At 40.2% G+C, this 27,734-nt stretch overlaps 1 protein-coding gene across 1 annotated transcript in view; it reads left to right on the top strand.

The window, feature by feature from the left end:
* The first annotated feature begins 466 nt into the window (after positions 1-466).
* The window catches only part of CHST3 (carbohydrate sulfotransferase 3), a 43,101-nt gene continuing 15,833 nt past the window's right edge, over positions 467-27,734 (top strand). The window contains exon 1 of the mRNA XM_087932315.1: positions 467-921. The gene's annotated coding sequence lies outside the window, so the exon portion shown is untranslated. The remainder of the gene's footprint in view (positions 922-27,734) is intronic.

Genomic DNA, 27,734 nt, shown 5'->3' with positions numbered 1-27,734 from the left:
GAGCAGAGGGTTGGACTAGAAGACCTCCAAAGGTCCCTTCCAGCTCTTAATCCTGTTCAGCACGGCCCCGAAGCCGAGCCCCTATCCCAAACTCTCCCCCCGACACACACACACACACCCCGCCCGGCTTCGGCGCAAACTTCCCGCGCGGAATCCCCCAAGGGCGTCGTCGTCGCCGTCCACGGGGCGCCTTTTTCTCCCTCGCCCCGCCGAAAGAAGCCCTCCAAGGCAGGACTCCCCCTCAAGCGCAAAGGCCGGCGCGCAAGGGAGGCGCCTCGGACAAAGGCAACCACAGAAGGGCCCTTGTTAGCGGCTCCCTGGAGATGGAGGAGGAGGAGGAGGAGAAGCGAGAGCGAACGAAGTGGCGGGGTGGGGCTCGGCTCTCTCTCCCCTCGCCTCTCCTCCTCCTCCTCCTCCTCCGTCTACATCAGCGAGGCGAGGGGGTGGCGGCTGAGGGAAACGGCGAGAGCCGGGAAAGGAGGCGGAGGAGGCGGCGGCAACTCACTTTTGCCAGCACTTTTGCCAACTCTCCTCGCCTGAGGCTGCCTTCCTTTTTCCCGCGCGCCCAAGCCGGCCTGGCAGCGCTCGGCCCCGCTCTGGGGCTCCGTCGACCCGCAGGGCCGCGGGAAAAAGGCTTCGGCGAGGAAGAACCCGCGCGGGCGTCCTTTTAGGGGGCAGCCAAGAAAGGAGGAGGAGGAGGAGGAGGGGGGCTCGGCGGGCTCTTCTCGCTTTCTCTCTCACGCCTGACCTCCCGTACCCCGAGCCACTTAGGGCAGCCTTGCCAGCGGGGCTGCAGGGCGCGGAGGGAGCCCGAGGAGCCCGGCGGGCGGGCGTCCTGAGCGGATGGTCCCCGGCAAAACGTGAGGAGCGACGCGGGACCTTCCCGGGAAGGCGGCGGCGGTGGACTCCGTGGCAGCGGGGGTGGGTAAGGCTTGGAGTCAAACGCCTCTTGGCGCGCCGTGCGCGGGCTTTTGCGCCCGGCTGCGCCCTCGTCTTTCGCCCCCTTTCACGCCCTTTTGTTTCTGGGTGGCGAGGGAAGCCCCTTTGTGCTTCGGGGTGGGTTTCTCTTGTGTCGGGAAGAAGAAAGGGAGGAAGGAAGGAAGGAAGGCGGGCGCTCCGGTGCATCCTGGCATTGAAGAAAGACGCCGGCTGCTCTTCCTTGGAAAGGGAGGGAAAAAAGGGAAAGAAAAAAAAAAAGAATAGGAGAAGGAGCCCTCGCCAAGTTTTGCAGAAAAGATCAACGCCCCAGAGTCGAAATCCCTCCTTTTTGAAGTAGATGCGTTATTATAATAATACTGGATGCAGGCCAACATCCTCTTGGACCGATCTCTTTTCTAGGGGTTTTTTTTGTTTTGTTTTTGCCTTAAAAGAGAGAAATAAACCAGGCTTGGGATTTTGACCCATCTCTTCATCTTGAAAGAGGATGGGAGTTTGAGGGACACTTTGGTTGGTTGGTTTGCAGGCAAGGGGTGGTGGGGGTGGCGGTGAGGTTATGCGCCATGCAAAGTATTCCCAATCCAGGATGCTCAGAAGTTAGATGAAACCTTTTAAATGGGGAAGCTTCTGGGAAATTGGGATGGTGATTGTAAAAAACAAAACGCGGGTTGAGTGAAGCCAGAAGTATGTTTCTCAAGGCTACACAGTGCAAGGGGACAAGGACAAAACCTCTGAGCCAATGATTTTTGCTTTGCCCTTAACGCAAGGGATATATATATATATAAACTACCCAAAGTTGATCCTATGTAGTCTTCGTTGAATTGAATGGGTCTGTATATGTGGAAGGCCTTTTTCCATGAGATGACTTTATTTTTTCCTCCCCCCTAAACCAGAGGTCTCCAAACTTGGCGACTTTAGAACTTGTGGACCAACTCCCAGGTTTCCTCAGTCAGCATAGCAACAGTTGAAGTCCACAAGTCTTAAAGTCACCAAGTTTGGGGGCCCCTGCCCTAAACAGTACGCATTTCCACCTAGAAATGGACTGAATCTATATGGAGCTTCTCAGGACAGAATAACAGAGTTGGAAGGGACCTTAGGTTCTAGTCCAACTGCTTGGGATGTTCTGGTCCAAGTGCTTGCTCAAACAGAAGTCCATTTCAGACAAATGGCTACCCAGTCTCTTTTTTAAAGCTTCAAGTAATGGAGCACCCATAACTTCTGAAGGCAAGCCATTTCACGGTCAGGAAATTTCTTAGTTCTAGGTTGCTTCTCTCCTTGGTTAGTTTCCATCCATTCACAAGTGCATTTGTTAGTTCCCAACCGTATCACCAATGCATATCCTTGGACAGTATCAGCTGTAAACTTGGCTACTCAAAAGTTCATCCATCTGCTTCATGGGAATAACTATAGTCAATATACAATCTTCGAAGATCACAGATACGTAATTGTGAAATGGAATTGTTGTGAAATGGAATGGTTATGAAATAGCATGGCTTTTATTTTTATTTTTTTTACTTTTGTCAGCAAGCTTGGTATAAAATTCATGTGATTTTGTTTTATGTATAGAGAATTAGCAGTATTGAGAAACCATCCTAGGACTTAGGTATGTCCCATCTCTGTAATCCTGGAGTTTTATTGCCATACATCAAAATATATTGAACCTTAAAAAGTAATCAAATGGTCTTAATACTATTCTACCTGATGTGCTAGCTTTTGGTGTGCAAAAAACTATAGATGCAGAGAACAATTAAAAGAAGAATGCACAGTAAGATTTTTTCTGAAGTTAAAAAGGCTCATTTAATTAGCATATCAAGTTAATGAATTAGGGCATCTCTCTTCCAAGCTCCTGAGGCATAATTTTGTGGAAAGGTTTTGCTGATTTCTCTGAACTATGTCTTCAGAGTCTATTCCTTATCCTGAACTTGGCTGGTCTTCTGTGTGGATTCAGTGATGAATAGGATAGCTCTTAGGTGATTTGAGATCTCACACGCTCATTTGAAGCTTCAATAGGATCATATGTGTAAGCACAATGAAAAGAAAATGCATATCATAGAAGATAGTATCAATTTTATGGCACAATTCTTTACCAGAAGTGAAGATTACAATACACTTACAGTATGCACATATGTTTAAAAAGGTATGTTCTACTTTGGTTTATATGATTTTGCTACTTTTCCCAAGTGCTTGGTTCCTGGTTCTGCTAATAATAGGGAACTGTAAGAGTTATAAGACAGTAAGCTCTGTATGGAAGCTTGTAAGTTTTTATTTTGTTCTACAGTCCTTCAAAAGTTCCCAATTCTTATCTACATTCATTCAGGCATACCTTTGTAAAAACATAATTGCTTTTTAGTGAGATTTTAAACAAATACGCAAAAACAACAAAGTATGAATTGGTCTTTTGCAGATGAATGTAGAAATGATATACAAAAATAGTTTTATTAAATGATTACTTTCACTATTAATTGATCAAAGTGTATATGGAGTATAAAATAGAGATGACTGTTGTGCAATTGTCTATAAACAAATAACACCCAAATTCCAGAGAAAAGTGGGAGACAACTAGTGAGACATAAAGAAACAAAATAAAAATAAATGCTGTAATGGAACTTTATGAAAGCCAAACATTTGATGGAAAAATTGGAAATTGCCAAGGATCTGTAGGCCTAAAAATTAAAAGACAGACGTTATTTTTCAACTTTGGACTACATCATGGGGAATTTCATTTCTACAACAAGCTTTTCTGATGCTCTTCTGAAAAAGAAATGCATCATTAAAGCTAAAACCGCATACTAATTCAAATTGCTAGCAGATTTCATTTAAAGCAACTCCATTGTTTGTGTGTGTGTGAATGTGTGTGTGTGTCTATTCTGAAATTGTGATAAAATTAGTCTTTATTGGACTGAAAGGCAACACCTTTGGCCTTATGAAGCATTTTCCTTTAACAGTGGTTTTTAATTGAAACGAATGTACTAGAATGAAAAGTAAGCCCATAATTTGGTGACTGGTGGAAACAAAGGGTGGTGAGGATGTGCCTCTAATCGTATCTCTTGCATTATTTCAGATTATCCCTAGTTGTTTTGGAGCTGGTGCTTTATATGCTCATTTTTCTTCCTGTAAATCCCAAAATTGAATTCTCTACAATATACACATTAAAGTGCCAAAGAAAGAGGGAGAGTCTTAAATTGTTTCTGTGGAATTGCTTCATGACCATAAAAAAAAAAAAAATCAGATATGCTCAACTAGGTTTCCTCCAAAATTTGCATAATGCAATAAAAATGTACATCTCTTTAAAGCTGGAGAAGAAACAGGTTGGGGTGAAAACATTTGTTTCAGTGGAAAATGGTGAAAACATTTGTGCCCAGTGGTTATGCCAACTTTGAAACAGTAATGTTTCCACAAACATGGATGTAGCCAGCAATAACACCAGTGAGAGCTGGTTCTGACAAGGTCAAATGCTTGAAACTGAGCTAATCTGATAATTTAAGAAGAGACACATAGAAACTTCCCACCCCAAAAGATGGAAATCTCAAAGTATGTTGCAAAGGTATAAGAATCTTATCACTGCTAACATATGATATATAGCGATCACTGGATTTTTTTCCCTAACACCTTCACTAGTTAATTCAGGAAAATTACTTATTAAACAATATGGGTCCTTGAATCCCTGCCTAGGATTCAAAATAAGACCCATACACCATTGGAGATGTGTTAGAATGGACAAACTTCTGGCATCATTTGCATTCAGAATGAGTAACTGTAAACCCAGACTCCTAAAGTAATTATAAATTCCTTGTAGCATGTATCTAGCAAAATTCTTCTGGGAATAGAGAACAAGAATTCTGCAGAAATTTATTTTATGGTGCAGTTGCAATACTGTTACAGCTGTTAATGTTCTTTATATGTTCCTATGTCTCCACAATTTCTAACATAAGAGTCTAGAGCAGAGGTCTCTAAACTTGGCATCTCTGGGAGTTGAAGTCCATAAGTCTTAAAGTTGCCAAGTTTGGGGACCCCTGGTCTAGAGCCAAAAATGATCAAACCTGGGAATTCAACAACATAATATGGTTACATTTCATTTTTGCATTATCAATACCTTTATTTGGAGTAGGCCTTTTGTGTAAAAAAAAATTAACAGAAATTAAGAGCAGAATTTGTTGTAAACTTTATTTTGTAGAAGTAATGTGTTGAGAACTGCAAAGTTTGCTTAAGGGAAAGCATGCATATATGAGGATGTAATCCCCCTACTTTTGGGAGAGAGGGAAGTTAGTTGATCTGATCAGAAAATTTAATATATGCTGATTATTTATGGCCAATTTATTGAGGTGGGATGGCTGTAGTGTTTATAACTGTATTCTTTAGCATCTTAACGAATATCTAATTGCAGGCTTAAATCACTTACACTTTTCTTTTTAAAACTGTTTCTATCTATTCAACCACAGACCTGTTCATCTATTCTACAATTTATTCATCCAAACTTGATAGGCTGGACTTCAGGGTTCTCTTGAACATGCCAATGAGTTCAAACTCATTAAGACTTTTTATAATGGTCTGTCATCCCATGCAGAAATTAAGTAGAGTCGCCGTGATGCAATATGTGGTAAACAGCCTGATCCGGTCCGCAGAATAGATGAGATCATTAAATGGAGACCAAATGTAGGCTGGCCATAGAACAGAGGACACACTGAAAATCATCCAGCGATTGCATCAGTCTTCATTCCAACTTTTCCCTATAATGAGGGTTGTGGAATTCTGTCTTCATTGGAATTATGCAATGGGCGACACAGGATGGAGGCTCCAGATAGCTTCTTGACAGGCTTCCTCTTCAGGGCCTGACTGAAGTTTGAATAAATTTCATCCCTAATTTTGCAGCCTGGATTTTTTTGCCACGATGATTGGAAGCTTTGACTTCCGTTGACATTGCTGATTGCCGAAGCCTAAAACTGGGCTGGCACGTTCTTCTGTAAGAGCATATGAGGACTTCTGCGAATACTCCTGTTAGTATTCAGAAGCATTAGCCAACATAAATCCCTCATTCATCCCTCAGCAGAATGGAGTGTTGTACATGTCTAAATCGTGGTATTTTATCCTACTTTGAGCATCAAGGGGAAAACCGTTCAAGCCATTGCTCCGATACAGCGTTAAGGCTAGTTGCCCCTACCAATTACAGATTAGGAAGATTTATTTTGGATTTTGAAAAAGAGGATTATTTTTCCTTATAAGATTTACAAACCCGAATAGATACTTAGGTTGCAAATGCACAGGAGCCTCCTGGAAATGGATGTTCAGCCGGATTATTTCTGGGGTATTCATCACAACAAAGGATTGATTTATATGAAAGACATTTTTCTTAATTCTGATCTTTGCCTCCAGAGGGCTGGTGGAAAGGCAGGGGAAAAAAATATGAGCACATGACTTTAAGGGGTTAAAAGAGTAGCAAATACAGATTGCAAATAGTTTGAATGAACAGGCATCTCATTCAGCAGATTCTCTGGGTGGGAAAAGACTGGCACCTTCACTCTTTCCCTTTTTCTGCTTCAACCAAAGAGCAATCTGCAAATACACTTTTTTTTTTACTGTTCAGAAGAGAAGGAATTTGTTTTATTAAGATTTTTTAAAAAAATTCAATATTAAAAACTAGAATATCCTGGGAACACTATCAATGCACAAGAAGAAGGCAGCAGCGGGGGAAGATATTTTAAAAGTTTCGTTTATTTTATGTATGGGAAATGAAAGCAAAGGAACAGCAGTCAGGTGTAGCTACGGAGTCTTTGATTATAAAAGTCTGTGTGATCAGGCTTATTCACAGCTGAGCAATATATTCCCCAATCATTTCTGTTGATCAGAAAGAAAGCAGAGAGAAATCATGGTTCTCATTGATATCCCCAGCTCCGGGACTGACCCCAACCCAATCTCTAAAGGTGGTTTTAAATATATATTGTCTGGGTGATGGGTCCTCTAGGAATTTATATCTATCTTATCTTTTTTTGTTCCTTTCGAATTTGTTTTTACTCTCTCCCCTCCTCTTCACACAACTGTGTTGAATGCTGCTTGGCTAGCATGAGGCAAATGGCATAGTGGTGTTTTAGAAACGCTGTTGAATCAGGAGCAAAAAAAAAGGAACAACCAAAACCCTGGCTTTTTATCAGAGGGATCACTTAATTTTCTTACATTGCATTTGTAATTTGATTCCATAGAGAGATAGAAATCAAAATATAGTCCTAGTGATGAAGTAGAAAGTCAGGAAAGGTAAAACCTATCTCATCATAGGACAGCCAGAATAACAGAGTTGGAAGGGACCTTGGAGATCATCTAGTCCAATCCTCTACTTGAGCAGGAGAGTCTGTAGCATTTCAGATAAATGGCTGTCCAGTCTCTTAAAAGCCTCCAGTGATGGAGCAACCTGAAGGCAAGTCATTCCACCGGTTTATTGTTCTCACTGTCAGGAAATTTCTCCTTAGTTCTATTTAGATAAAGAAAATCTAAGAGCTTTTTCTGCAAAAAGAAACGTCCTAGTAATTTATCAGTCTGCTTCAAATAGTCCAAAGGCATAAACATAGGAATAGGAACACTCTGACACATGTAAATCATGAAATAATACTCATTTCTACAACATTTGTAGAACAGACTTGTAGAGGTTTTAATTCATCTATTGATATCAATATTAATATGAGATTAATATGAGATAAAGAATTAGAAATACTTAGAAGTAAAGAAAAAATTCTTAATATAGTTATTCTAATTATTCCAAATTGTTAATTATATTTTCCAATTCCATTTTAAATTGCTTTTATCAAATTTCAATAATAATTTGTTTCTGGAACACTGTGCTTTGATATGGCCCAAGGGCAAATAAATTATTATATTATATTATGAATTCAAACATCAAATAAAAGCCTGAAATTTTTACAGCTTTCCAGAGCTATGTTACAGCCGCAGAAATTATCTGAGACTTTATTAAACTGTTGCATTAGTAACTTTTCACGTTGATGCATGCATATATACGATCAATATATAATAACAATTTATGCTCAAGTCCAGATATTTTTTAATGCTCGGCATTTCTTCCTCCAGAAGAAAAATGGCATTTTTAAAATAAAAAAGTACACCAAAAAGTATTTGCATGGAGCCATACAAAGAGATATGCTCCCTCCAGAATTAATTTTTTTTTTCTACAAACTAGGTTTTGTGAAATCCTAGCATTTTTCAGGGTTGAGAGGCAAAAACTCAAAGGACTAAGGAGGAAGGAAAAAAAAACCCATCTCAAATGTACGTAGTAGCCTCCTACTAGCACCACTCACATGGTTATGACTGCCAGAATGGTATAGGACATCCTGCCTTGACCAGGGGTTTGAACTAAGAAAAACCTTTGAACCCTACTATCCTTGTTCTGTGTTCTAATTTTTTAAGGTACATAAATAATTCGCAGGGAGGGGGATGTGCCAGACATTCAGAAACCCCTCCTGCTCAGATGTTGCAGGTTTTCCCCTTTTTAATAAAAAGACCTGAAAAAGAATCCCCTCTTCTCAAACCAGTGCAGTCTTCACAACATCATTAAAAATATTGAAGTAAAGTGATAGTAGAGTGCTATCTCAATAAAACAGATTAAAAGTAGGACCTTGGCTAAGATGGAATCTATGTGTCCACAGCACCTCAACTCCTAAGCTGAATAGTGATAGAAAAAAATTTTACACAGACTTTCCCCCTTATGTCTGCCAAAATTATTTTATCCATGAAACAAGTGTGCCACATTTTATTTCGGAATGTTATAAAACAGGTTTGGTTACAATAGCTAATAGTGTTACATAGGAAAGCAGAGTGTCATATCAGTTTTTCCCTAATAAACAGAACCTATGATTGTAGCAAACACCATCTTTGTGTAACTAATGGATATCAGTGCCATGTTTACCTGAATTAGTCAAATCGTTTCTCCAGTAAATAGAAATCTAGCAAGTTTCAAAGTCTGATCATATTTCTTATTTCAGTTTAGTTATCACAGGGGTGTCAAACTCGCTGCCCACGAGCCGGATGTGTCCTGTGCTGGCCACACCTACTTTGGTTTAGCAAAGGGGAAAAAAGTTGCGATATGTCACAGGACGACAACGTGTTCTCGTGAGTTTGACATCCCCGAGTTATCATCGGCATAACTTCAAAGCTTGCAGCTGCTTCGTTAGCACTTTGTCAATATATTAAGGCCACCCACAGACTATCAAGGAGGACACGAGGGTTTTAGGAGAACTTGAACTGGGTTTGCACAGCACAGTAAATTTTATTATTGAAGTAGCACGTCTTTCCAATTTCACCCTAGAATAAATCATTAACTAACCAAATCTGCTAGTTTGCTCAGTATGCCAAACTTCAGGTAACCTCACCAAAGTTAACAGTAACCAGGCTTAGCATATTAAACACCTACTAAGCAGGGGTGGGATTCAAATTTTTTAACAACCGGTTCTGTGGGCGTGGCTTAGTTGGTGGGCGTGGCTTGGTGGTCATGTTACTGGCTGGGCATGGCCAACTCAGTATCACTCACATCGAGGCACGCATCTCCTCGCCCAGCCTCTCATGACTGTGGGGATGCTGCAGCAGTCGAAAGTGTGAAAAAGGGTCATAAGTCACTTTTTTCAGTACCATTGTCACTTTGAATGGTCACTCCACACAAGCAAAGTACCAGCAAGGAGGGGGAAAAAACTCCAGAGAAGGTCCTGAGATAGGAAGTCCAGTCCTGCCAAGAATGTAATAAGGGTTAATGGAGAGGCAGTTTCTGTAAGCAACACCAGAATGTTTCCTTCCTGCCTTCCTTACAGGATTAGGCCAGTAATTTCAACCGGTTCTCCAAACTGCTTAGAATGTTAACAACCAGTTCTAGAACTGGTAGAATCCCACCCCTGCTACTAGGTGTTCGGCTGAGCTGAATAAACGCATTATATGAATGGGCAACCTAGCTGGTAGACAGCAAACAAACATGACCCAGAATTTGACTTCCTGTGATCCAAATAAAAAGAAAGTGTCAAGTGTTTACCCAGTTTTCACTATTATAGAGGACATCTGCTGATCTTAGAACAGAATTGTAGGGCTTTTAGGGACCTTGGAGTCTTATAGTCCATCCTCCTGCTAAAAATATGAGCCTTATACCATCCCAGTTAAATGATTGTCTACTCATTTTTTAAAACCTGGAGCACCACAACTCCAGAAGGCAAACTATTTCATTTATTATTCTTACGGCCAGAAAAATTCTCCTTACTTCTAGGTTGGATCTCTCTTTAACAAACTTTCACCCATTACTTCTTGTCCTGCCCTCTGGTGCTTTGGGGAGTACTTCAGTCACCTCTTCCCTGAAGCAGGGAATGTAATCTTAATTCAGATTCCGAAAGTATGTCATTCCTTTACTGCTATCACTTTTTAAAACCACTTTTTTTTTCCTATTGCTTAACCCACTATTCAGGGTGTTACCTCTGAGGAATAACCAACTCAATTTCTCCAGAGGGGAAAAAAATATAGTACAGATATTCACAAATTAATTGTTCTCTTACTGAGACAAAGGAAGAATGAATATTCGATCCTGAAAATTTGCACTCCCATTTACCAAGCACTGGAATGTTTTGTGCAGCTTAAGACTGATACACAGATATATCCAATTCTTCACAAGCGTCCCAGGAGTTTTCACGTCACACTTGAATATAGCAAAATTTCATGGCCACGTTTGGTTTCAGTAAGAACAGATAAAATCCCCTCTTACCTCTTTGCAGAACAGTGGTGGTTCAAAAAGTGAACCTCTGTGTGCATCATTTAGGAGTAAGCAGTAATTTTAATTTTAGAAGCTTTGACATTAAGGGTCTTTATGTAACTCTTTAGAGTTACAGTGGGAACTATTTGGGGAAATAAAAATTTAACGTAGGCAGGGAAAGCTCTAGATTTTAATTTATGTATTCTTGCTTTGTGTCTGTGGTCTTAGTTGCCTCAACGTAATGGGGCATGGATTTCTTTCAGAAAGGTCTGTTGAAATGGACTCAGGAAAATCCAATTCAGTGTGAAATGATAAGAGTAGAACGGATTACACAGTAGAGGATCTTCTTGCCCATTGTCCCAAAGGTGATTTTTTTTTCAAAAGGCAACTGGACTTTCTTTGAAGACATTTTGCTTCTTATCCAAGAAGTTTCTTCAGTTCTGATGGAATAGCGGTCCCTGTTTTTCTACTTGCATTTTTACATGCTTTCGAACTGCTAGGTTGGCAGAAGCTGGGACAAATAACGGGAGCTCACTCCATTATATGGCGCTAGGGATTCGAACCACTGACCTTTCTGATTGACAAGCTCAGCACCTTATCTATTGAGCCACTGTGCCCCATTAATCCTTGGTACTACTGCTTATATCATTGACTCCCAAGCTGAAAACCAAGAATAGACTCAGTTCAAGGTATTCACAGCTTTCACAAGTAGAATCCAGTGAATTTCTGATTCCTTTCCATCTATTATCACAGGTGTCAAACTCGCCACGTCACATTGCTGCCATGTGGTTTTCCCATTCACGGAGCTGGGGTGGGCATGGCCTGCGCATGATGCATCTGGCCTGCGGGGTCTACATGGAGGGGTTGAGGACTCCTAGAAAAACATATTGCCCTATATGGCTAGTCATTTATATGGTTATTCATTTAGTGACCATTTAAAGTTACAGTGGCACAGGACAAAAGTAAATTACGATCAATTTTCACACTTATGACTGTTGCAGCATCCCCATGGCTACGTGATCAAAATTCAGGCACTTGGCCACTGGCATGTACTTAATGACAGTTGCACTGTTCTGGGGTCGTATGATCACCAGTTGTAACCTCCCAGTTGGCTTCCAGCGAGCAAAGTTAAGCGGGGAAGCCAGATCCGCTTAATAACCACATGGTTCACTTAACAGTAGCAGAGATTCACTTAATAACTGTGGCAAAAATAGATTGTAAAATGGGACAAAACTCAATAACTGCCTCGGTTAGCAGTGGAAATTTTGGGCTCAGTTGTGGGACGGTCTCTAATATGAAGCATATAAAGATCTATAGCAGATTAGACCATTAGAGACCATATGTGAATGAGGACTCATAGAGCCTAAAGTGGTGTTTTAAATTAGGGGCCTCCAACTTTGGCCACTTTAAGACTTGTGGACTTCAACTCCCAGAGCAAAGCTGGCTGAGGAACTCTGGAAGTTGAAGTCCACAAGTCTTAAAACAGCCAAAGTTGGAGGCCCCTGTTTTAGATCAAATCAGATTATTGGTTCATCTAATTCAGTCTTTGCCTCAGGGTTTTGTTTTGTTTTTTTGCTTTGCTTTTTAAAAAACCCAGCTGTTATTTATTTAACAAGCAGAGCACTGAACCCTACTCCTCTCAGGTCATGTAATGATATATTTTTCAGAACAAGACATGTGGCTTTTTTTGTGAAGCTTTTCGGACTTACGTGCACATATGTAATCATTCAAGTAGCCAAAAAGAAAATGAAATAAACCGTTCCCTTCTAAAATGCAAATGTTCTCCCTGCATCCGAATGCTGCATCTGCTCTGTAATTTTACTACCTTCTTAGGTGGTTTCAGGTCTGAATGACAATTTTCCAACAGTATTACAAAAAAGCATTGGGGTGGGGGGATGGGGGTGGGATTGAGAATGAATAAGTTTCTTGAAGATTCATGAACTTTCCAGGCGACTCATGCTCACAATTGCCTGGAGCCATTCATCTGAAAGTTGGCAGGCTGGATCAACTCAGACAGACAAGTATGTCTGCAGATTTCACCTAGTTCAGCCAAGAAATATAAAAAGTACCAGTCATCCTTCTGAAGAAATCATCATCCATTCATCTTGGGATGGGCAACTTTGCCAGAGAGGAAAAGTGGGGAGGGCAGGCAGGGCAAAAATAGAATATTTTGCAATGGGGGCAGGAAGTAGGCAGGACAAATCTTTGTGGTTGAGATTATATCTTTTTTTTTTCCCCTTATGGATTTGGGAATGGATAATTCTTAATCTTTAGGTGGACATGGTGGCTCAGTGGCTAAGACGCTGAGCTTGTCGATCAGAAAGGTTGGCAGTTCGGCAGTTCGAATCCCTAGCACCACGTAACGGAGTGAGCTCCCGTTACTCGTCCCAGCTTCTGCCAACCTAGCAGTTCGAAAGAAAATGCTTAGAAAAATAGAGACCACTTTGGTGGGAAGGTAACAGCATTCTGTGCGCCTTCGGCGTTTAGTCATGCTGGCCACATGACCATGGAGACGTCTTCGGACAGCGCTGGCTCTTTGGCTTTGTAACGGAGATGAGCACCGCCCCCTAGAGCCGGAAATGACTAGCACATATGTGCGAGGGGAACCTTTACTTTTACCTTAATTCTTAATCTTAGAAATATTCTACGTGAATGGCTTTTCCATCTCAAACCTGTTGGCACAATCAAAAGAGATTGTTTTGGGAAGCATAAAAGAGTACGTGAACTGTAAGTTGTCCTCCCCAGATATAAAAACATGAAAAGTAAAACTGCCAAGCAGTCTTTGTCACCTACACATTTGAAAACGGGCCAAATTACTACAAAGGATTTACTTTTATTCAAATTCCGTCAAGCATAAAGAAAATTATCCATTTGCTGATGCTCTTATGATAACGGGAAGCAAAAGCTTTGGATTTTCACATCATCTGCTTGTGTCTCTAGCTACAACCTTCAGAAAGGTGTAGGCAATGGTTTTTCCTATGATAATCTGCAAAAGAGGAAGTTGGAAGAAGCAGAACATCAGTGCTTTTGAATTTTGGCCTTGAAGAGGATCTGAGAATACCACGAATGACCAAGAAAACAAATGGACCATCAATCAAATCGGTCCATAGTTCTCATTCAAGCCACAATAACTAAGGCTCAAACTGTCAAATATTTGGACAGATTACATGAAGTCTGTAAGCTCTCTTGAGAAGCCTGGGAAAGGTGGAAGGAAAAAGGGGAACTAGTAAGTTAGATGAACTAAGTTACAGTATTGATTGACGAACCATTTGAAGATTTGCTAAAAATAATACAGAGCCAGTAAACATAGTTAAAGAAGTGTCAATAATATGGCTGGAGAGAAGAAACAAATGTATGTAGACATGAAACATTTTTGGAAAAGCAGCAGTTGTTCACTGCATCCAAAAAAAATGTGAATTAGCAAACTTTTCATAAATATTTTTGTGCCTCCCAAGAGATCACAATTTTGTATTCAAAGGCTAAATCAATTCCCACCTGTTTAAACACCTGTCAGCTTCAGCAGGGAATTGCCCCTCCTTGTCAGGTTCTGTTGCAGGCAGCTATTTTATCCTAGAAGCTGTTCACAGCTTAGCAGCAACAGCAGATTCCGGCAAGAAGAATGCAACAGAACAGCAGTCTCCAACCTTGGCCACTTTAAGACTTGTGGACTTCAACTCCCAGAGTTCCTCAGCCAGCTTTGCTCTGGGAGTTGAAGTCCACAAGTCTTAAAGTGGCCAAGGTTGGAGACCCCTGGACTAGAGCAGTGTTTCTCAGTCTTCACAACTTGAAGAGATGTGGACTTCAATTCCCAGAATTCCCCCATCGGCTGGGGAATTCTGGAAGATGGTGCCTATTTCTTCAATTATTTTTTTTTGTACTATTACCCTCTGGCAGACGGTACAGAATAATAAAAACAAGGACAAATAGGCTGAAAAACAGCTTCTATCCCAGGGCAGTAACTCTTTTGAATTCTGCTGTATAGTGCAGTATTGGTGTGGTGTCGGGGTTTCTGGTTCAATGTGTGAAGGGTGAAGGATGTGTGTTTGTGTTTATTTTCATGGTCATGATGTGCACTGAAGATGGTGTTTGATTTCGTTATACGAGGTACAATGACAATAAAGTAAAGTAAACTAAAGTTGTTCAGGTTGAGAAATATCAGACTAGAGACGAATCATAGCTAAAGATAAACTTGAACCTGGTTTAACATGTGGCTGTTTTCCGTCATTTAAAACATAGACGGTGGGTAATAAATAATCTATAACTCTGATCTTTTCTTAGTTCAAAAAATCTTCTGCAGAACACTGAATCATCTTGGGAAAGGGGAGCTTCAAACACTGAATCCAGTTTTCTTACTCATCCTGTCACTGAATTGAAAGACACTTCCTGTCTCGTAGCATGACCTTCTATATATATATACACACGCAAGGCTGTAGACAGCTTCTCTTTTTCCTCACTTGGTTATTTTGTGAACTGACTTGGTCCTTTCCATTTTCCCAGGCTTGCAAAAGACAGCCTTCTCACTAGCCCATACTTTCTGCCCCAGAAGGCAAGAAATGCTAATTTATAATTACCCTTATTAGGCGATATTGTTCTGGTGTGCAGTGTTCCATAGCGTCGTTTTGAGGGAAGGAGTTGAAACAGTTTATGTCCAGGATGTGAGGGGTCTTTAAATATTTTCACAGCCCTCTTTTTGACTCGTGAAGTCTACAGGTCCTCGATGGAAGGCAGGTTGGTAGTAATTGTTTTTTCTGCAGTCTCTGAAGTCTATGTCTGTCCTGTTGGGTTGCAGAACCAAACCAGGCAGTTATAGAGGTGCAGATGACAGATGAATGCAATGAAATTTCATTTTAACGTATGCTGCTTAGTGTACATTTAAAGCAGGGGCGTCAAACTTGATTTCATTGAAGGACACATTTGGGTTGTGTTCAACCTCAGGGGGCCAGGGTCTGTGTGGCCGGCCCTCTGACAGCGAAAACGTAGCTTAGGGAGGCTGTGTGCAGCCCGCCCGGGCTCCGTTTTTGCTAGCAGGAAGCTGTTGTGGCTGAAAATGGGGCTCGGGCGGGCCACGTGCAGTCTCCCCGGGCTCCATTTTTGTTGGCGGAAAGCTGCAGAAGACCGTTGCTGCCCAAAAAGGAGCCCGTGTGGGCTGCACAGGGCTCTCCCGTGCTCCATTTTCATTGACAGAGGCATTGCAGGCTGGTTCGTCACTGTTTCCAGGGCAGGCCTGCGGGGCCAGATCTAAGCACCGTGAGGGCCAGATCTGTCCCCCAGGCCCTGAGGTTGCCCCTCCCCCGATTTAAAGCGACAAAGTTCTATTCTATTCTATTCTATTCTATTCTATTCTATTCTATTCTATTCTATTCTAGTGTATTATTTATCTATTCCTGTTTGATTAAAGTGTCTCTTGCCTTTTGAACACACATCTCCCAACACAATTAATATTAAAAAGTAAAATATTCAAATTGCACTTAACTCCTGTTGCCTTTATGGGTGCGAACATACTGTGTACTTTTCTTGGCAACAGCGCAGACCTGGTTTGTTAATGGCTGCTTCCAGAATATATTTCAGCTTCCCAATCTGGCTTATACTATAATAGCTTTGTTAGAAATCTGGTTACAGCTTATCTTGGGTGGAGGTGGGGGACAAGATTTGGAAGGTTTACAATAACTTCCTTTGTTTCAGCTAATAATGGAGAATTTATGACCTTTAAGTACCCCAAAAGCTTAGATCAAAGCAAAGAAAATATAATGTAACTGAGCCTTACATTCTTCTATACCAGCTCTAATGGGAAATTAATACTTTTTAATAAAAATAATAGTAGTAGTAGCATTTTAGTCAATGATAAGCAATTTAAAATATATTTCTTTTAATATATACTCTATTCTTATGTTGTTGCCAGTCCCACTATATACATTTAAGCTCAAATATACTTTTAAAATTGGAAATATTTTTGTGTTGTATTTTACAATTTTTATGCTAATAATTTGGAGGGGGGAAAACTGACTCCATTTACTAGCAGTTACTTCTTTTAAGTTATTGTTTCCTCCAAAGACCATGTCATATTTTTTCCCTATAAGTAGTGTCGGAACTCCACATTTAATAAAATGCAAGAGAGAGCCAGTTAGGTCTAGTGATTAAGGTACCAGGATAGAAAGCGGGAGATCATGAGTTGAAATCCAGCCTTAAAAGCCACCTGGATAACTAGCTGGGCTAGTCATTGTCTCTCAGCCCAATTTACCTCATAGGACTGTTGTTGGGAAAATCAGATGAAAAAGTTACCTTGGATATGTTCTCAACCTTGAGTTGTTTGTAAAAAGAATAAAGGCAGTATATAAACAAACAAAAAATAAAATTGTAGGTAGCGGTCCTGATGCTGGGTTGTTGCCCTCTTACGGCCTCCATGTGTCCTGATGTATTGGCCTGTCTCCTGGTAGCGCCTCCATGCTCTGGACACTACAATGACAGACACAGCAACCTTTTTGCCACAGCTCACATTGATGTGCCATCCTGGATGAGCCGCACTACCTGAGCCACTTGTGGGGGTTGTAGACTCCGTCTCATGCTACCACGAGAGTGAAAGCACCGCCAGCATTCAAAAGTGACCAAACCATCAGCCAGAAAGCATAGGAACTGAGAAGTGGTCTGTGGTCACCACCTGCAGAACCAATCCTTTATTGGGGATGTCTTGCTAACTGCCTATGCTTTCCACCTGTTGTCTATTCCATTTGCACAACAGCAGGTGAAATTGATTGTCAATCAGTGTTGCTACCTAAGTGGACAGTTTGATTTCACAGAAGTGTGATTGACTTGGAGTTACATTGTGTTGTTTAAGTGTTCCCTTTATTTTTTTGAGCAGTGTAGAAAGGAATAGCAAACAAAAAAAAAAAACAATTGGGAAATTGCTAGGATAGGAAACTGCAGGTTTTGTTGTCCATATTATCAAGTTTACACAATTGCACATCAAAAAAGATTTGGAGCAGCAGGACATGGACCGAAAGTGTGTGGTGTGTCTGTTTTGGGTTCAGAGCCCTCCTCCTTTCCGGCTATTTATTGCTGTATACACAGCATGCTCACAACACACAGATGTCCTTTGCCCTGTTCCATACGTGATGTGGTTCTCAGCCATTTGTTCTGCGAGCTGCAGCTGTTAGTGCTAAGACACATTCTCATAGATAATATAAATGGCCCTTGTGATTTCAGGTTTCACTGCCTGTGGTTTCTGCTAAAAACCAACCCAACCTTGATATCTCAGTTTCTGTTTGTTACTTGATGCATGGACATATTGGGGGCATCCTTTTTCACACGCATAAAGGTATTTTTCAAGTCTCATTTAATACATCAGACTGGAACAGAAACCCCATATAGAACAGCCCCTACACATCTATCATTTTTTTTGAACATCTATGAGAATTTCTTTCAGATATTCTGAATCTATCTCCAGCGTGATCTTATCTAATGCTTTTCTAATTCTCTCTGCTCTAATTTTCTCCCAGGCAATGGTTATTTAATAATGGAAGTGTTTCTGGAATATCTGTAGTCCTGATTTTGACTATATCAGCAGTTTGTGGGTGGAAGTTGATAATTATTTTATAATGGACAATAATTCACTATATTTTTCCCTCGCTACTTCTCAGAAAGTTGGGATTGTTCCAAGTCTTTACAGGGTTTGTTCTCTTGGAGAAATAATGCACTTTATAATGTCTTTGTAATAGTTGGCCTACATGCAAGTTATAATAAATCCTCACATATGCAATAAGATACAGTGATTATTGAGTCACTTTGTGGCAAGATGTGGCAAAATGGCTGGCAAACAACAACAATAATAATTAAAATTGAAGGATATACACTGACAGCTCTGCTTTTCGGTTATATCATTCCTATATTCCAATATTCAGTATCCCGCGTAGGAACTTTTTAGCATTTTTGCTAGTCAGCCCTTTTCTCCTTTCACTGTCAGTATTTTGTTTCTCCTATACAGGTAGTCCTCAATTTACAATAGTTCACTTAATGACTGTTCAAAAGCACTGACACAAAATGACCTAGGATCGTTTTTCACATGACCATCCCATGATCACGTGATCAAACTGCAGACGCTTGGTGACTGTTTCATATTTATGACGGTTGCGGGTCCCAGGGTCATATGATCACCATCTGTGACCTTATGACAAGCCAGATTCATTTAACAACCATGTTACTAACTTAACAACTGCATTTCATTCATTTATCAATGATGGCAAGAAAAGTTGTAAAATGGGGCAAAATTCACTTCACATGTGTCTCACTTAGCAACATAAATTTTCGGCTCAATTGTGATCATAAGTTGAGGACTACCTGTACTACAGTTGTCAGTTTCATTAATTAAGGTTGACTTGGGATCAAACAATGATTTCCTTGCACCTTTTCAGCAACCAGACAAGCTTTAAAGGAGGCATTGTAATATAAGAACTATATAGACACAATAATACATCAGCTTTGTACAGAAAAATGCAGCTTTAGATAGATTCTGCATTAGTCACGGAATCTGCCCAAGCTGGTGACTTCCATGTTGCCTCCAAGGAATAGAGTTTGAACATCAATGAGATTTTGAACATGCAGACATGATTATGACCTCAGTTTGACAACTGTTGAAGAAAGGGATTCTGGACGGTATATGATAATTTCGGGAATGTGTATGTGTGTGCAATTTAGATAGTTATAATCACTCATTTACTGCAAAAATAAAAGATGATAAAAATAAAAGGAACTGAATCTTAAATACACTCATCGGTTTTGAAAGGTGGCATTTAGCAAAAAAAAACACCACCCTGCTCTAAGTCATGCAGCGTTAATTGGTACAATAGGTTTATTACAGATCAAGGCAGTAATCCTATAGATGGGAGCCCTGCAGTCCCCAGTATTTTGCCTGGCCACCTGCTTAGCTTGGCCTCAAGTGAAGCATCCCACTCTGACCATATTTATATGTACCTGATTTGAAACAATTGAAGCACAGCCCTGTGGCGGGCAGGCTGAGTTTAGAGGATTTCTTGTGGCAATCTGTGTAGGAACACCTGCAAACGTGACTTTAGTCTCCATTCACCAAGCGTGCAAGAAGAGGATAAGGCTTCGGACAGGTAGTTGCAGCCCCTATCTTGACTTTCCTTAACATTGTCCTCCTATGCTCCTTAATGTGAAAAAAATAACTTGATTTATGTCAATCTCCCCAACATTGACAGATTTCAAAAGTGGGGAACTTATTTCTATGGTGTACCAAAACCAGGGGTGGGATTCTACCAGTTCGCACCTATTTAGCTAGAACCAATTGTTAACATTCTAAGCAGTTGGGAGAACCGGTTGTTAGAAGAAATTACTGGCCTAATCCTGTAAGGAAGGCAGGAAGGAAACATTCTGGTGTTCCTTACAGAAACTGCCTCTCCGTTAACCCTTATTACATTCTTAGCAGGACTGAACTTCCTGTCTCCGGAGCTTCTCTGGAGTTTTGTCCCCCTCCTTTGCTGGTACTTTGCTTGTGTGGAGTGACCATTCAAAGTTACAATGGCACTGAAAAAGTGACTTATGACCATTTTTCACACTTACGACTGCTGCAGCATCCCCACAGTCACGACAGGCCAGGCGAGGAGATGCGTGCCTCGATGTGAGTGATATTGAGTTGGCCACGCCCAGCCAGTCACATGACCACCAAGCCATATCCACTCAGTCACATGACCGCCAAAGCCACACCCACCACCAAAGCCACGCCCACAGAACCAGTTGTTAAAATATTTTGAATCCCACCCCTGACCGAAACATCCATGCAGAAATATCTGCTAGTAAATACCTCGTGGACCTACCTGTTCTGGGCAGTTCTTTCATGCAGGCTTTTTGGTTTTTCAACTATCTTGGCCTTCTTTTGGCCCTTACCGACACTGTACCCAGCAAGGAATACTTTACTGTCTAAACTACTAGCAACTGATAAATGAAATCCATATAATCCAAGAAACCAAAAAGCAACCATTTATCTGTATAGCGGACTGCTCACTAGCATCTGATGGACCTATGCAAGAAACCATGATCATGCAGGACTTTTTCAGTGGCCTGTAAAACAAAGGCCATAGAAACGGGTTCAAAAATCAGATGCTTGCCTTGCATTCCTGCTTTCCTCCTCCTCCTCCTCCTCCTAACAACCCCACAATCCCTTACAGGGTGGAGTCTGGGCAATTGAATGGAGCTAGCGGAGTGTTTACTGGCCGGATGCCCTTCCTGTTGCCAGTGCGGAGTTTTGTTCAGCAGATTATATTCTCTTTGTGCCCAGAGAGAGAAATATCCGCCTCTACTTAGGATCAAACTCACAGTCTCCTGATTGTGAGTCGAGACTTCTACCTCTGGGCCATCGCACCACTCTATATTCCTGCTTTCCATGCACAGAGAATAATAGAATAATAGAACTGGCTAGATAATAAAATATAATAATAGAATATTTAGAACCTTAGGAAACAATGAATACATATTCCTTTTTTTTTCTTTGATACTACCTTTATAAAATTCTATTAAGATAGACTTGGTATGACTTTATGATTTGCTATAAAATAAATTAAGTAAACTATAGTTATCTTGTTAAAGTATGAACTAATAAAATTATAGTCAAATGATTGTTTAATAATGATATCAGGCTATATAATTGTTGATTGATAATATGAGCTATTATGTAATATAACTACAATGGAGACTATGAAATGGATGCACACAAAAAAGTGGTAAACCAACCGACCCACTGTCTGTAAACTCATGGAAGGAAAGGATGATGGTTTTATGTTTTATGTGTTTTTGTTTGTTGTTAAAATTAATAAAACTGTTTTCAAAAAAAAATGAAAAAAAAAAATAGAACTGGCAGGCCTCAAATATTGACAGTTAACTTCAATGGCCGTGTTTGCTTCAATTACCGTGCTGGAAGTTGCCTTTGGTCATCTGGTGGTAGATGATCTGCTCCCATTTATTCTCCCTTCCTGTCATTTTTTTTCCATGACGATGCAGCTTGTATTCCAAATGTCCAAAGTTTTTATCTGAGAAAACCTCCAAAATGTTTCCACACTAATACCAAAAAAAAAAAAAAAAAAAAATACCTCAGATGGTTAAATATATCAGGAATGGAAATCGTGAAGATTCCAGCCTGATTTTATTCACCGAAGTTTGTAGAAACTGCAAACTTTCCTACGTTTACAGGAAAACAATTCACTTCGGGGACATAAAAGGAAGAGATGAAATTGCAAAGGATCACTAGGGACTGGAGAGTCATCTCCATCTGTGCTTCAGTGTAACCTCTGAACAAGCTAATACAGACGGAAGAGACGGCGGGGTTGATTAGCATTATTCACAGTATTCCTGATGAGATTACCATAATATGTTTGCAAAGCTCATTGAGCACATAAGCAGTTGCTACTTTCGTATTCCAGCCCTTCATTCCCCGATTGCTTTGCACAGTGGATGGATTGTCATCCACAAAGGGCCTGAATTTTCAGTGTGTGTGTGTGTGTGTGTGTGTGGTGGGGGAGACAGACAGGGAACTGTAGAATTGGCAGTTCTTGTTTTAGAACGGGGAGAGGTTTTTATCATAGGCAACACGAAGAGAGAGTCCAATTGAACTGATTGCCTAGATGCTCATTTCCATATTCATGGCTTCAGTGGAAGTATTCCTGATTTGCATAAAGTTTCTAACATCTTTTAGTTCTCCAGAACAATATTTGTAGGCTCCCTGCCACAGCTCCATGGCAACAGGCCTGCGTAGAAAGAGTCACCTTCTTTTCCCAGATGGGCAGCAGATACTGTAACTTGCCTTTTTTTACATTTACTTCTTCATCTAAGGCTTTTTAGAATGTCAACGGATCTCGTGGCTTCTGTGCAAAGGACACATTCCAGGCTGGGGAACATAGAGTCACAATTGATGGTATGATCACTCTTGGATTACCGTAGCAGTTTTGGGCTATTGCACCATAAAAGAACATTGTAGAATTGAAAAATGCGCAGGGAATAGAAACCTTGGTAATCAAGATGCTGAAACAGCTATCTTATCTTCTAAGGAAAATCACAAAGTTTGACCACTTTTAACTTAAGGGAAACCCCTCCCCCACCCAAACAATTTGTGATGGTGGTTTTTTTATTCATTGTTTTTAATTAAGTGCTATATGGAGCCCAGGGTAACTTTCATGTGAGATGGACAACTAAACAAATAAGATAAATATGCAAATACACGGGCTGGTTGCATGTAGCTTGCACTTACTAACTAAGCAGTCATCTCTTGTTTCAAACTGTTCTTTTTTTTTTCTAGCTTCAAATGTAGCTTGCCTGTTTTTTAAATGAACCACATATATGTATTGTGTGTGTGTATTGTGTACATACTAAGAATTTTTAATAATTTTCTCCTCTAGTATCAGAAGTCCAGGTAATGAACTAAGTGGATCGGATTTTTTTAGTGTGATAATGATACCTGATTCTGTTTTGATTCCATCTGCGTTTGATTTTGACAGGATATTTCTTCATTATGAAAGTTGTAGGATGGTATGAGAGAAGTAACCGTGCTGCTTTTAGAACACGCTTAAACTAGCCACTTCTTTTTAATCAAAAATCAGCCATAAATGTTCACATTTATCATAGCTGGTTGCTCTGAAACTTTTAAACAATGATAGGATTTTTTTTTATTTAAAAAAGTTTAAATTAAAACAGTTTCAGCAAATTTTTAATAAAGCTTAGGTGATCTAAAATGTAATTGGGATTTAAAGAGAAAAATAATCACTATCAGCTAATCTAGAGGATATATTTCAATAGCATAGTACAGAAATAATAGAAATCAAGTAGAATGTAGGATAGAGATAATAGAAAGCACTTGCTTACAAATTTGTAAATTTCACACTTCACTTTTATATTTCACATTTTCCAGAATATCTCCACAACTCTTATAGTGTGTCCAAGGTACATTGCTTTGGTAGCTCTTTTAAGTCTGAGCCAATTTAAAAGTTAAAAAAAGAACTTACGACAGTAGCCTTTATCATTTTGATAGTGAACTATGATTCTGTGCCCCAAGAATGTATTGCTTTACTGCTCCAAAGATTGCCTTACTATCTGTCCCAGTGCAAAAGTATTAGTATTGTCTATTAGTATTTTTAAGACCCAGTTAGATGGACAATTAATGGCAAATGTATCAAACAGGTTGAATCTTTTAAGTATCCAGAAGTATAATTTTCAATCTTCTACCTGCTGGTTTATTCAAGAAAGGATGCTGTTACTAAGAGCCCCAAAAGCATCCCATACAACTGTTCCATTTGCATGTCAATCTGGAAATAATCACGTCTCAGAACTATTAAAGCCAAAGGTTTAGGGTGCTCAGTTCTGTCTCTATATGGAGTCTTCTAGTTTAGAAGCATTTCAGTTTAAAAGTCTTATTTCAAGTACCTTATTCAATATCTAAAGCTCTGCTTATGACTGGGACTAGGCTACATTTTCCTTGTACAGGGATTAAAACTTAGTTATCTTAGATTTTGGCTGAAACCTAAGGGGAACTTTCTTGATCCATCCCACCGTGCTAGACAAGTTGTTATTTAGTCTAAAAAGATTAATTCTGGTTTGGCATACTGTAGTCTTTCTTTGCCAGCTTTGCCTGCTTCGGGGTTTGGTAAAACTTTGGCTGAACTGAAGCAGATAATTTGGGATTTAGATACCCAAAATGATAGAGACAATGTTAGCCACTCCATTTATAGCAGAATTTTCTCCTCTCCCTGGACAATTCCTTGGTATATCTTCCAAATTTCATATGTCCCTCATAAAAGTCTCTGGTCAGAACTGTGGTCATCCCTATTACTCTAGGACCGGGGTTGGCAACCTTAAACACTCAAAGAGCCACAAAGGTCCTAACAGGAAGCCCCGTTCAATTCTGGAGCTGACCGGAAGTTCAGTTGCCCCACCATAGAGTCTCCTCCTAGCGTGGCATCCTTTTTCCTCTGCCTGTCCCAACCGAAAGCCCTATCAATTGTGGAGCCAACTGGAGACAGGGAGCCGTAGCAGAGGGATAAAAGAGCCACATGCAGCTCCAGAGTCGTAGGTTGCTGACATGAATGTAAAATTTATTTATTTCCAATAATTAACCATACTAATTGCCTTGGCAATCAGGAGGTCATTTCCCTCTATTAGATGGCCATTCTTCAGAGACCTCTAAGAAGGTGGCAAAATTTCTCTTAGAAGCCGTCAATTGTTTCCAGAATTTTCTCATAGTGTTTATCATACTTGCTGTATTGTTGGTCTTATGTTTGGTCTTCTCGTAGTGTTTATTGTATTTACTATATTATTGGTCTTTTTCTTGTGTTTGGTCTGGACCATAAATAAACTTGGATTGTTTTTTATCAAACATAAGTTTATTTGATATTTGGGAGGGCAGAATATGATTTGCATATGCATTATCTCCTGAATTTGCTTATGTTATCTTCCCTTTTCTATTCACCTGCTAAGGCCTATTTCAGAGGTGGTATTCAGCCGGTTCTGACCAGTTCTGGAGAACCGGTAGCCGAAATTATGAGTAGTTCGGAGAATCGGCAAATCCCACCTCTGACTGGCCCCGCCCCCATCTATTCTCTGCCTCCCGAGTCCCAGCTGATCGGCTGGGTCTTCTTTTGTTGCCCTGCCCAGGAGAACGGAGCTGGAAAGCAGGTTAGTGGGGTGGGAAGAGAATGGAGATTTTGCAGTATCCTTCTCCTGTCACGCCCACCAAGCCACGCGCACAGAACCGGTAGTAAAAAAAAAAATGAATCCCACCACTGGCCTATTTCAGAATAAGAAAATTTCTTACTTTTGTTTTCTTCAATATATGGCCTTTCCTCCTGTGTGACATTCAGCAGTGATTGACCAGCTAAATTAATTCAAGAGACAATCTCCTTTTCAGGAAAGAAGATAGCAGAGAAAAGCTCATACACTGAATCCACACTTTATGTAAAAATCGGCACTTTCTCTATCACAGTTGTAAAAATGGCAACAGCTAGAGGCAATGGCAGCTGTTGCTGACTGAGATAAATGAGGCTGAAGACAAGCAGTCAATTTTACAAGAGCTGAGAGTAGGTTGAAAAAGGCTGGGCTTTTTGTGGTCTATCTGTATATTTGTCCCACATTTCTTTTGCCTTAGTTAGTAGGTAGAACTGATTTTTGAAATTATACATAAACCTGCCAAAGTATGATTAATGGAACAACGGTGGGAGGCATAATACAGAGAGAGAGAGAGAGGACTTTAATCTTGACGAATTGAGGGGAAAGTGCTGGCTTCTTCCTCTCTTCATTTTTTCCACCCTTCTCCCTACTTCCTTTGCAGAATCCTTCCCCTCTAATTAATTACTGCAGATCTAGGAAGTTTTGGCCAGAAGGAGAACAGGCAGGAAACAGAAAGAAGAATGGGAGGAGATGACTCGGACGCCTTGGAATGTATCTTCGGCTTCAAATGTGATAACCAACTGCACTTCAAGTGTCCAGCTTCCTCCAGAATTTTTTTATTATAATGACAATATTTTCAGCCTGTTAAACTTCTTTAATCCGCAGCATGTGGAGGATGAAGGAAGCTGATCTTAAAGAAGGAGCTTTGGCCAGGAAACACGGTCCTGGTCTCTCCTTTCTATAACCATCTGAGGAGTATCCAAGTAGACATATTCCTCGCTTTGTTCCTTTTTCTTCTTCACAATGTTATCCTTTTAATTCTTTGTTTGCTTCAAAGCAGGAGTCTCCAACCTTGGCAACTTTAAGACTTGTGGACTTCAACTCCCAGAATTCCTCAGAGCTGGCTGAGGAATCCTGGGAGTTGAAATCCACAAGTCTTAAAGTTGCCAAGGTTGGAGGCCCTTGCTTCAAAGGACTCTTCCTCCCACTCCCTCAAAGCAGGAAAGATGTTTAGGAACTGACAACAGATGAACAATGGGGGTGTGCATAAGCGCACCAATGTGCCTACCGTCCCTGTCCTATTGTTTCTTTTTTTCTCTTATTCGTATCCATTTCATGTATTCATAACCATGTATATACTTATACCTATTATCTAGTAATTGCTTTACAAAATAAAATAAAATAAAAAATAAAAGAGGTGGAGAGAGTTTTATGCTTTCAGATGTGAGCTCAAGAGTTTTCTTGCCTGATGCAATCTCTGGCAAGGTTTTTCTGGCTTCCGCTCAAGGTTTAATGGTATGATGGGTTATAATCAAGTAAGAGAGATAATAATCCATGTAAGTATTGCCCCACCGCAAAACAGCCATTCCATTGCGTGCAGATAATCAAATGATACGCTAGATGTAATAAAGCTATTAGCCTTTATGTGCACGTTGTGGGGGAGGAAATCCCAAAGCACATATAAAATGTAGACATTTGATTTAGCAGAAGTAATATTGCCAAAAAGTCTTGTTCTCCCCTGATAATAGCTTGTTACTTCAGAAAAGGCAACTGCCCCCATTTTTCCCATCAGAAAGTTTAGAAATCCCAGGAAAGGACAGAATAACACGTGGGAATTCAGGTAAACAAGTCTTTATTCCAAAATAAGGTATTACCTGATGAAAAGTGATTGCAGGGCTTTCTGATTCAAAACCTGGCTGATTTTGCATCTTCCCTGAAATATGAGAAGAAGTGGAACGTTCCTAGCAAAGATCAAAGAGAAACACCTTGGCCTTGCCGAGGATGAAAACAATGAATGGAGTCCAATGTAATCCTCATTTTCAGATAGAACGATTAATGCAGCGCAGCTTTAGGTTGAAGAAAACGTGCAACATTCATGTGTGTTTGTGGAAATTGTGTGAAACAAAAACGGTGTGTTTAAAAAAAAACTCCAAGAGAAATTGCATGGATGTATGTATAAAGAAAACTACTAGAGTAGTTTCATGGAAATAGTTTGGAATATCCTGTAAATTGCATAACAATGCATTAATGTATGAAAGGCAATGTTCAAAATCAGTATAATCACAACTTTGTATTTTCCAAGGTTTTATTTATAGACCGAGAAATTAAAACAGAATAATGTGTGAATTTGTACAGGACTGTCACAATTTGGAGTTGTTAACATTCCAAGCAAAAATAGAGACATTTCAGAATTTTGGAT

The sequence above is a fragment of the Pseudonaja textilis genome, chromosome 4, assembly GCF_049901715.1.
Source record: "Pseudonaja textilis isolate UNSWEBS1 chromosome 4, rPseTex1.2, whole genome shotgun sequence".
Classification (NCBI taxonomy): Eukaryota; Metazoa; Chordata; class Lepidosauria; order Squamata; family Elapidae; genus Pseudonaja; species Pseudonaja textilis.
Note: the sequence above shows the minus strand (reverse complement) of the source record. Positions and strands in the feature narration are given on the sequence as shown.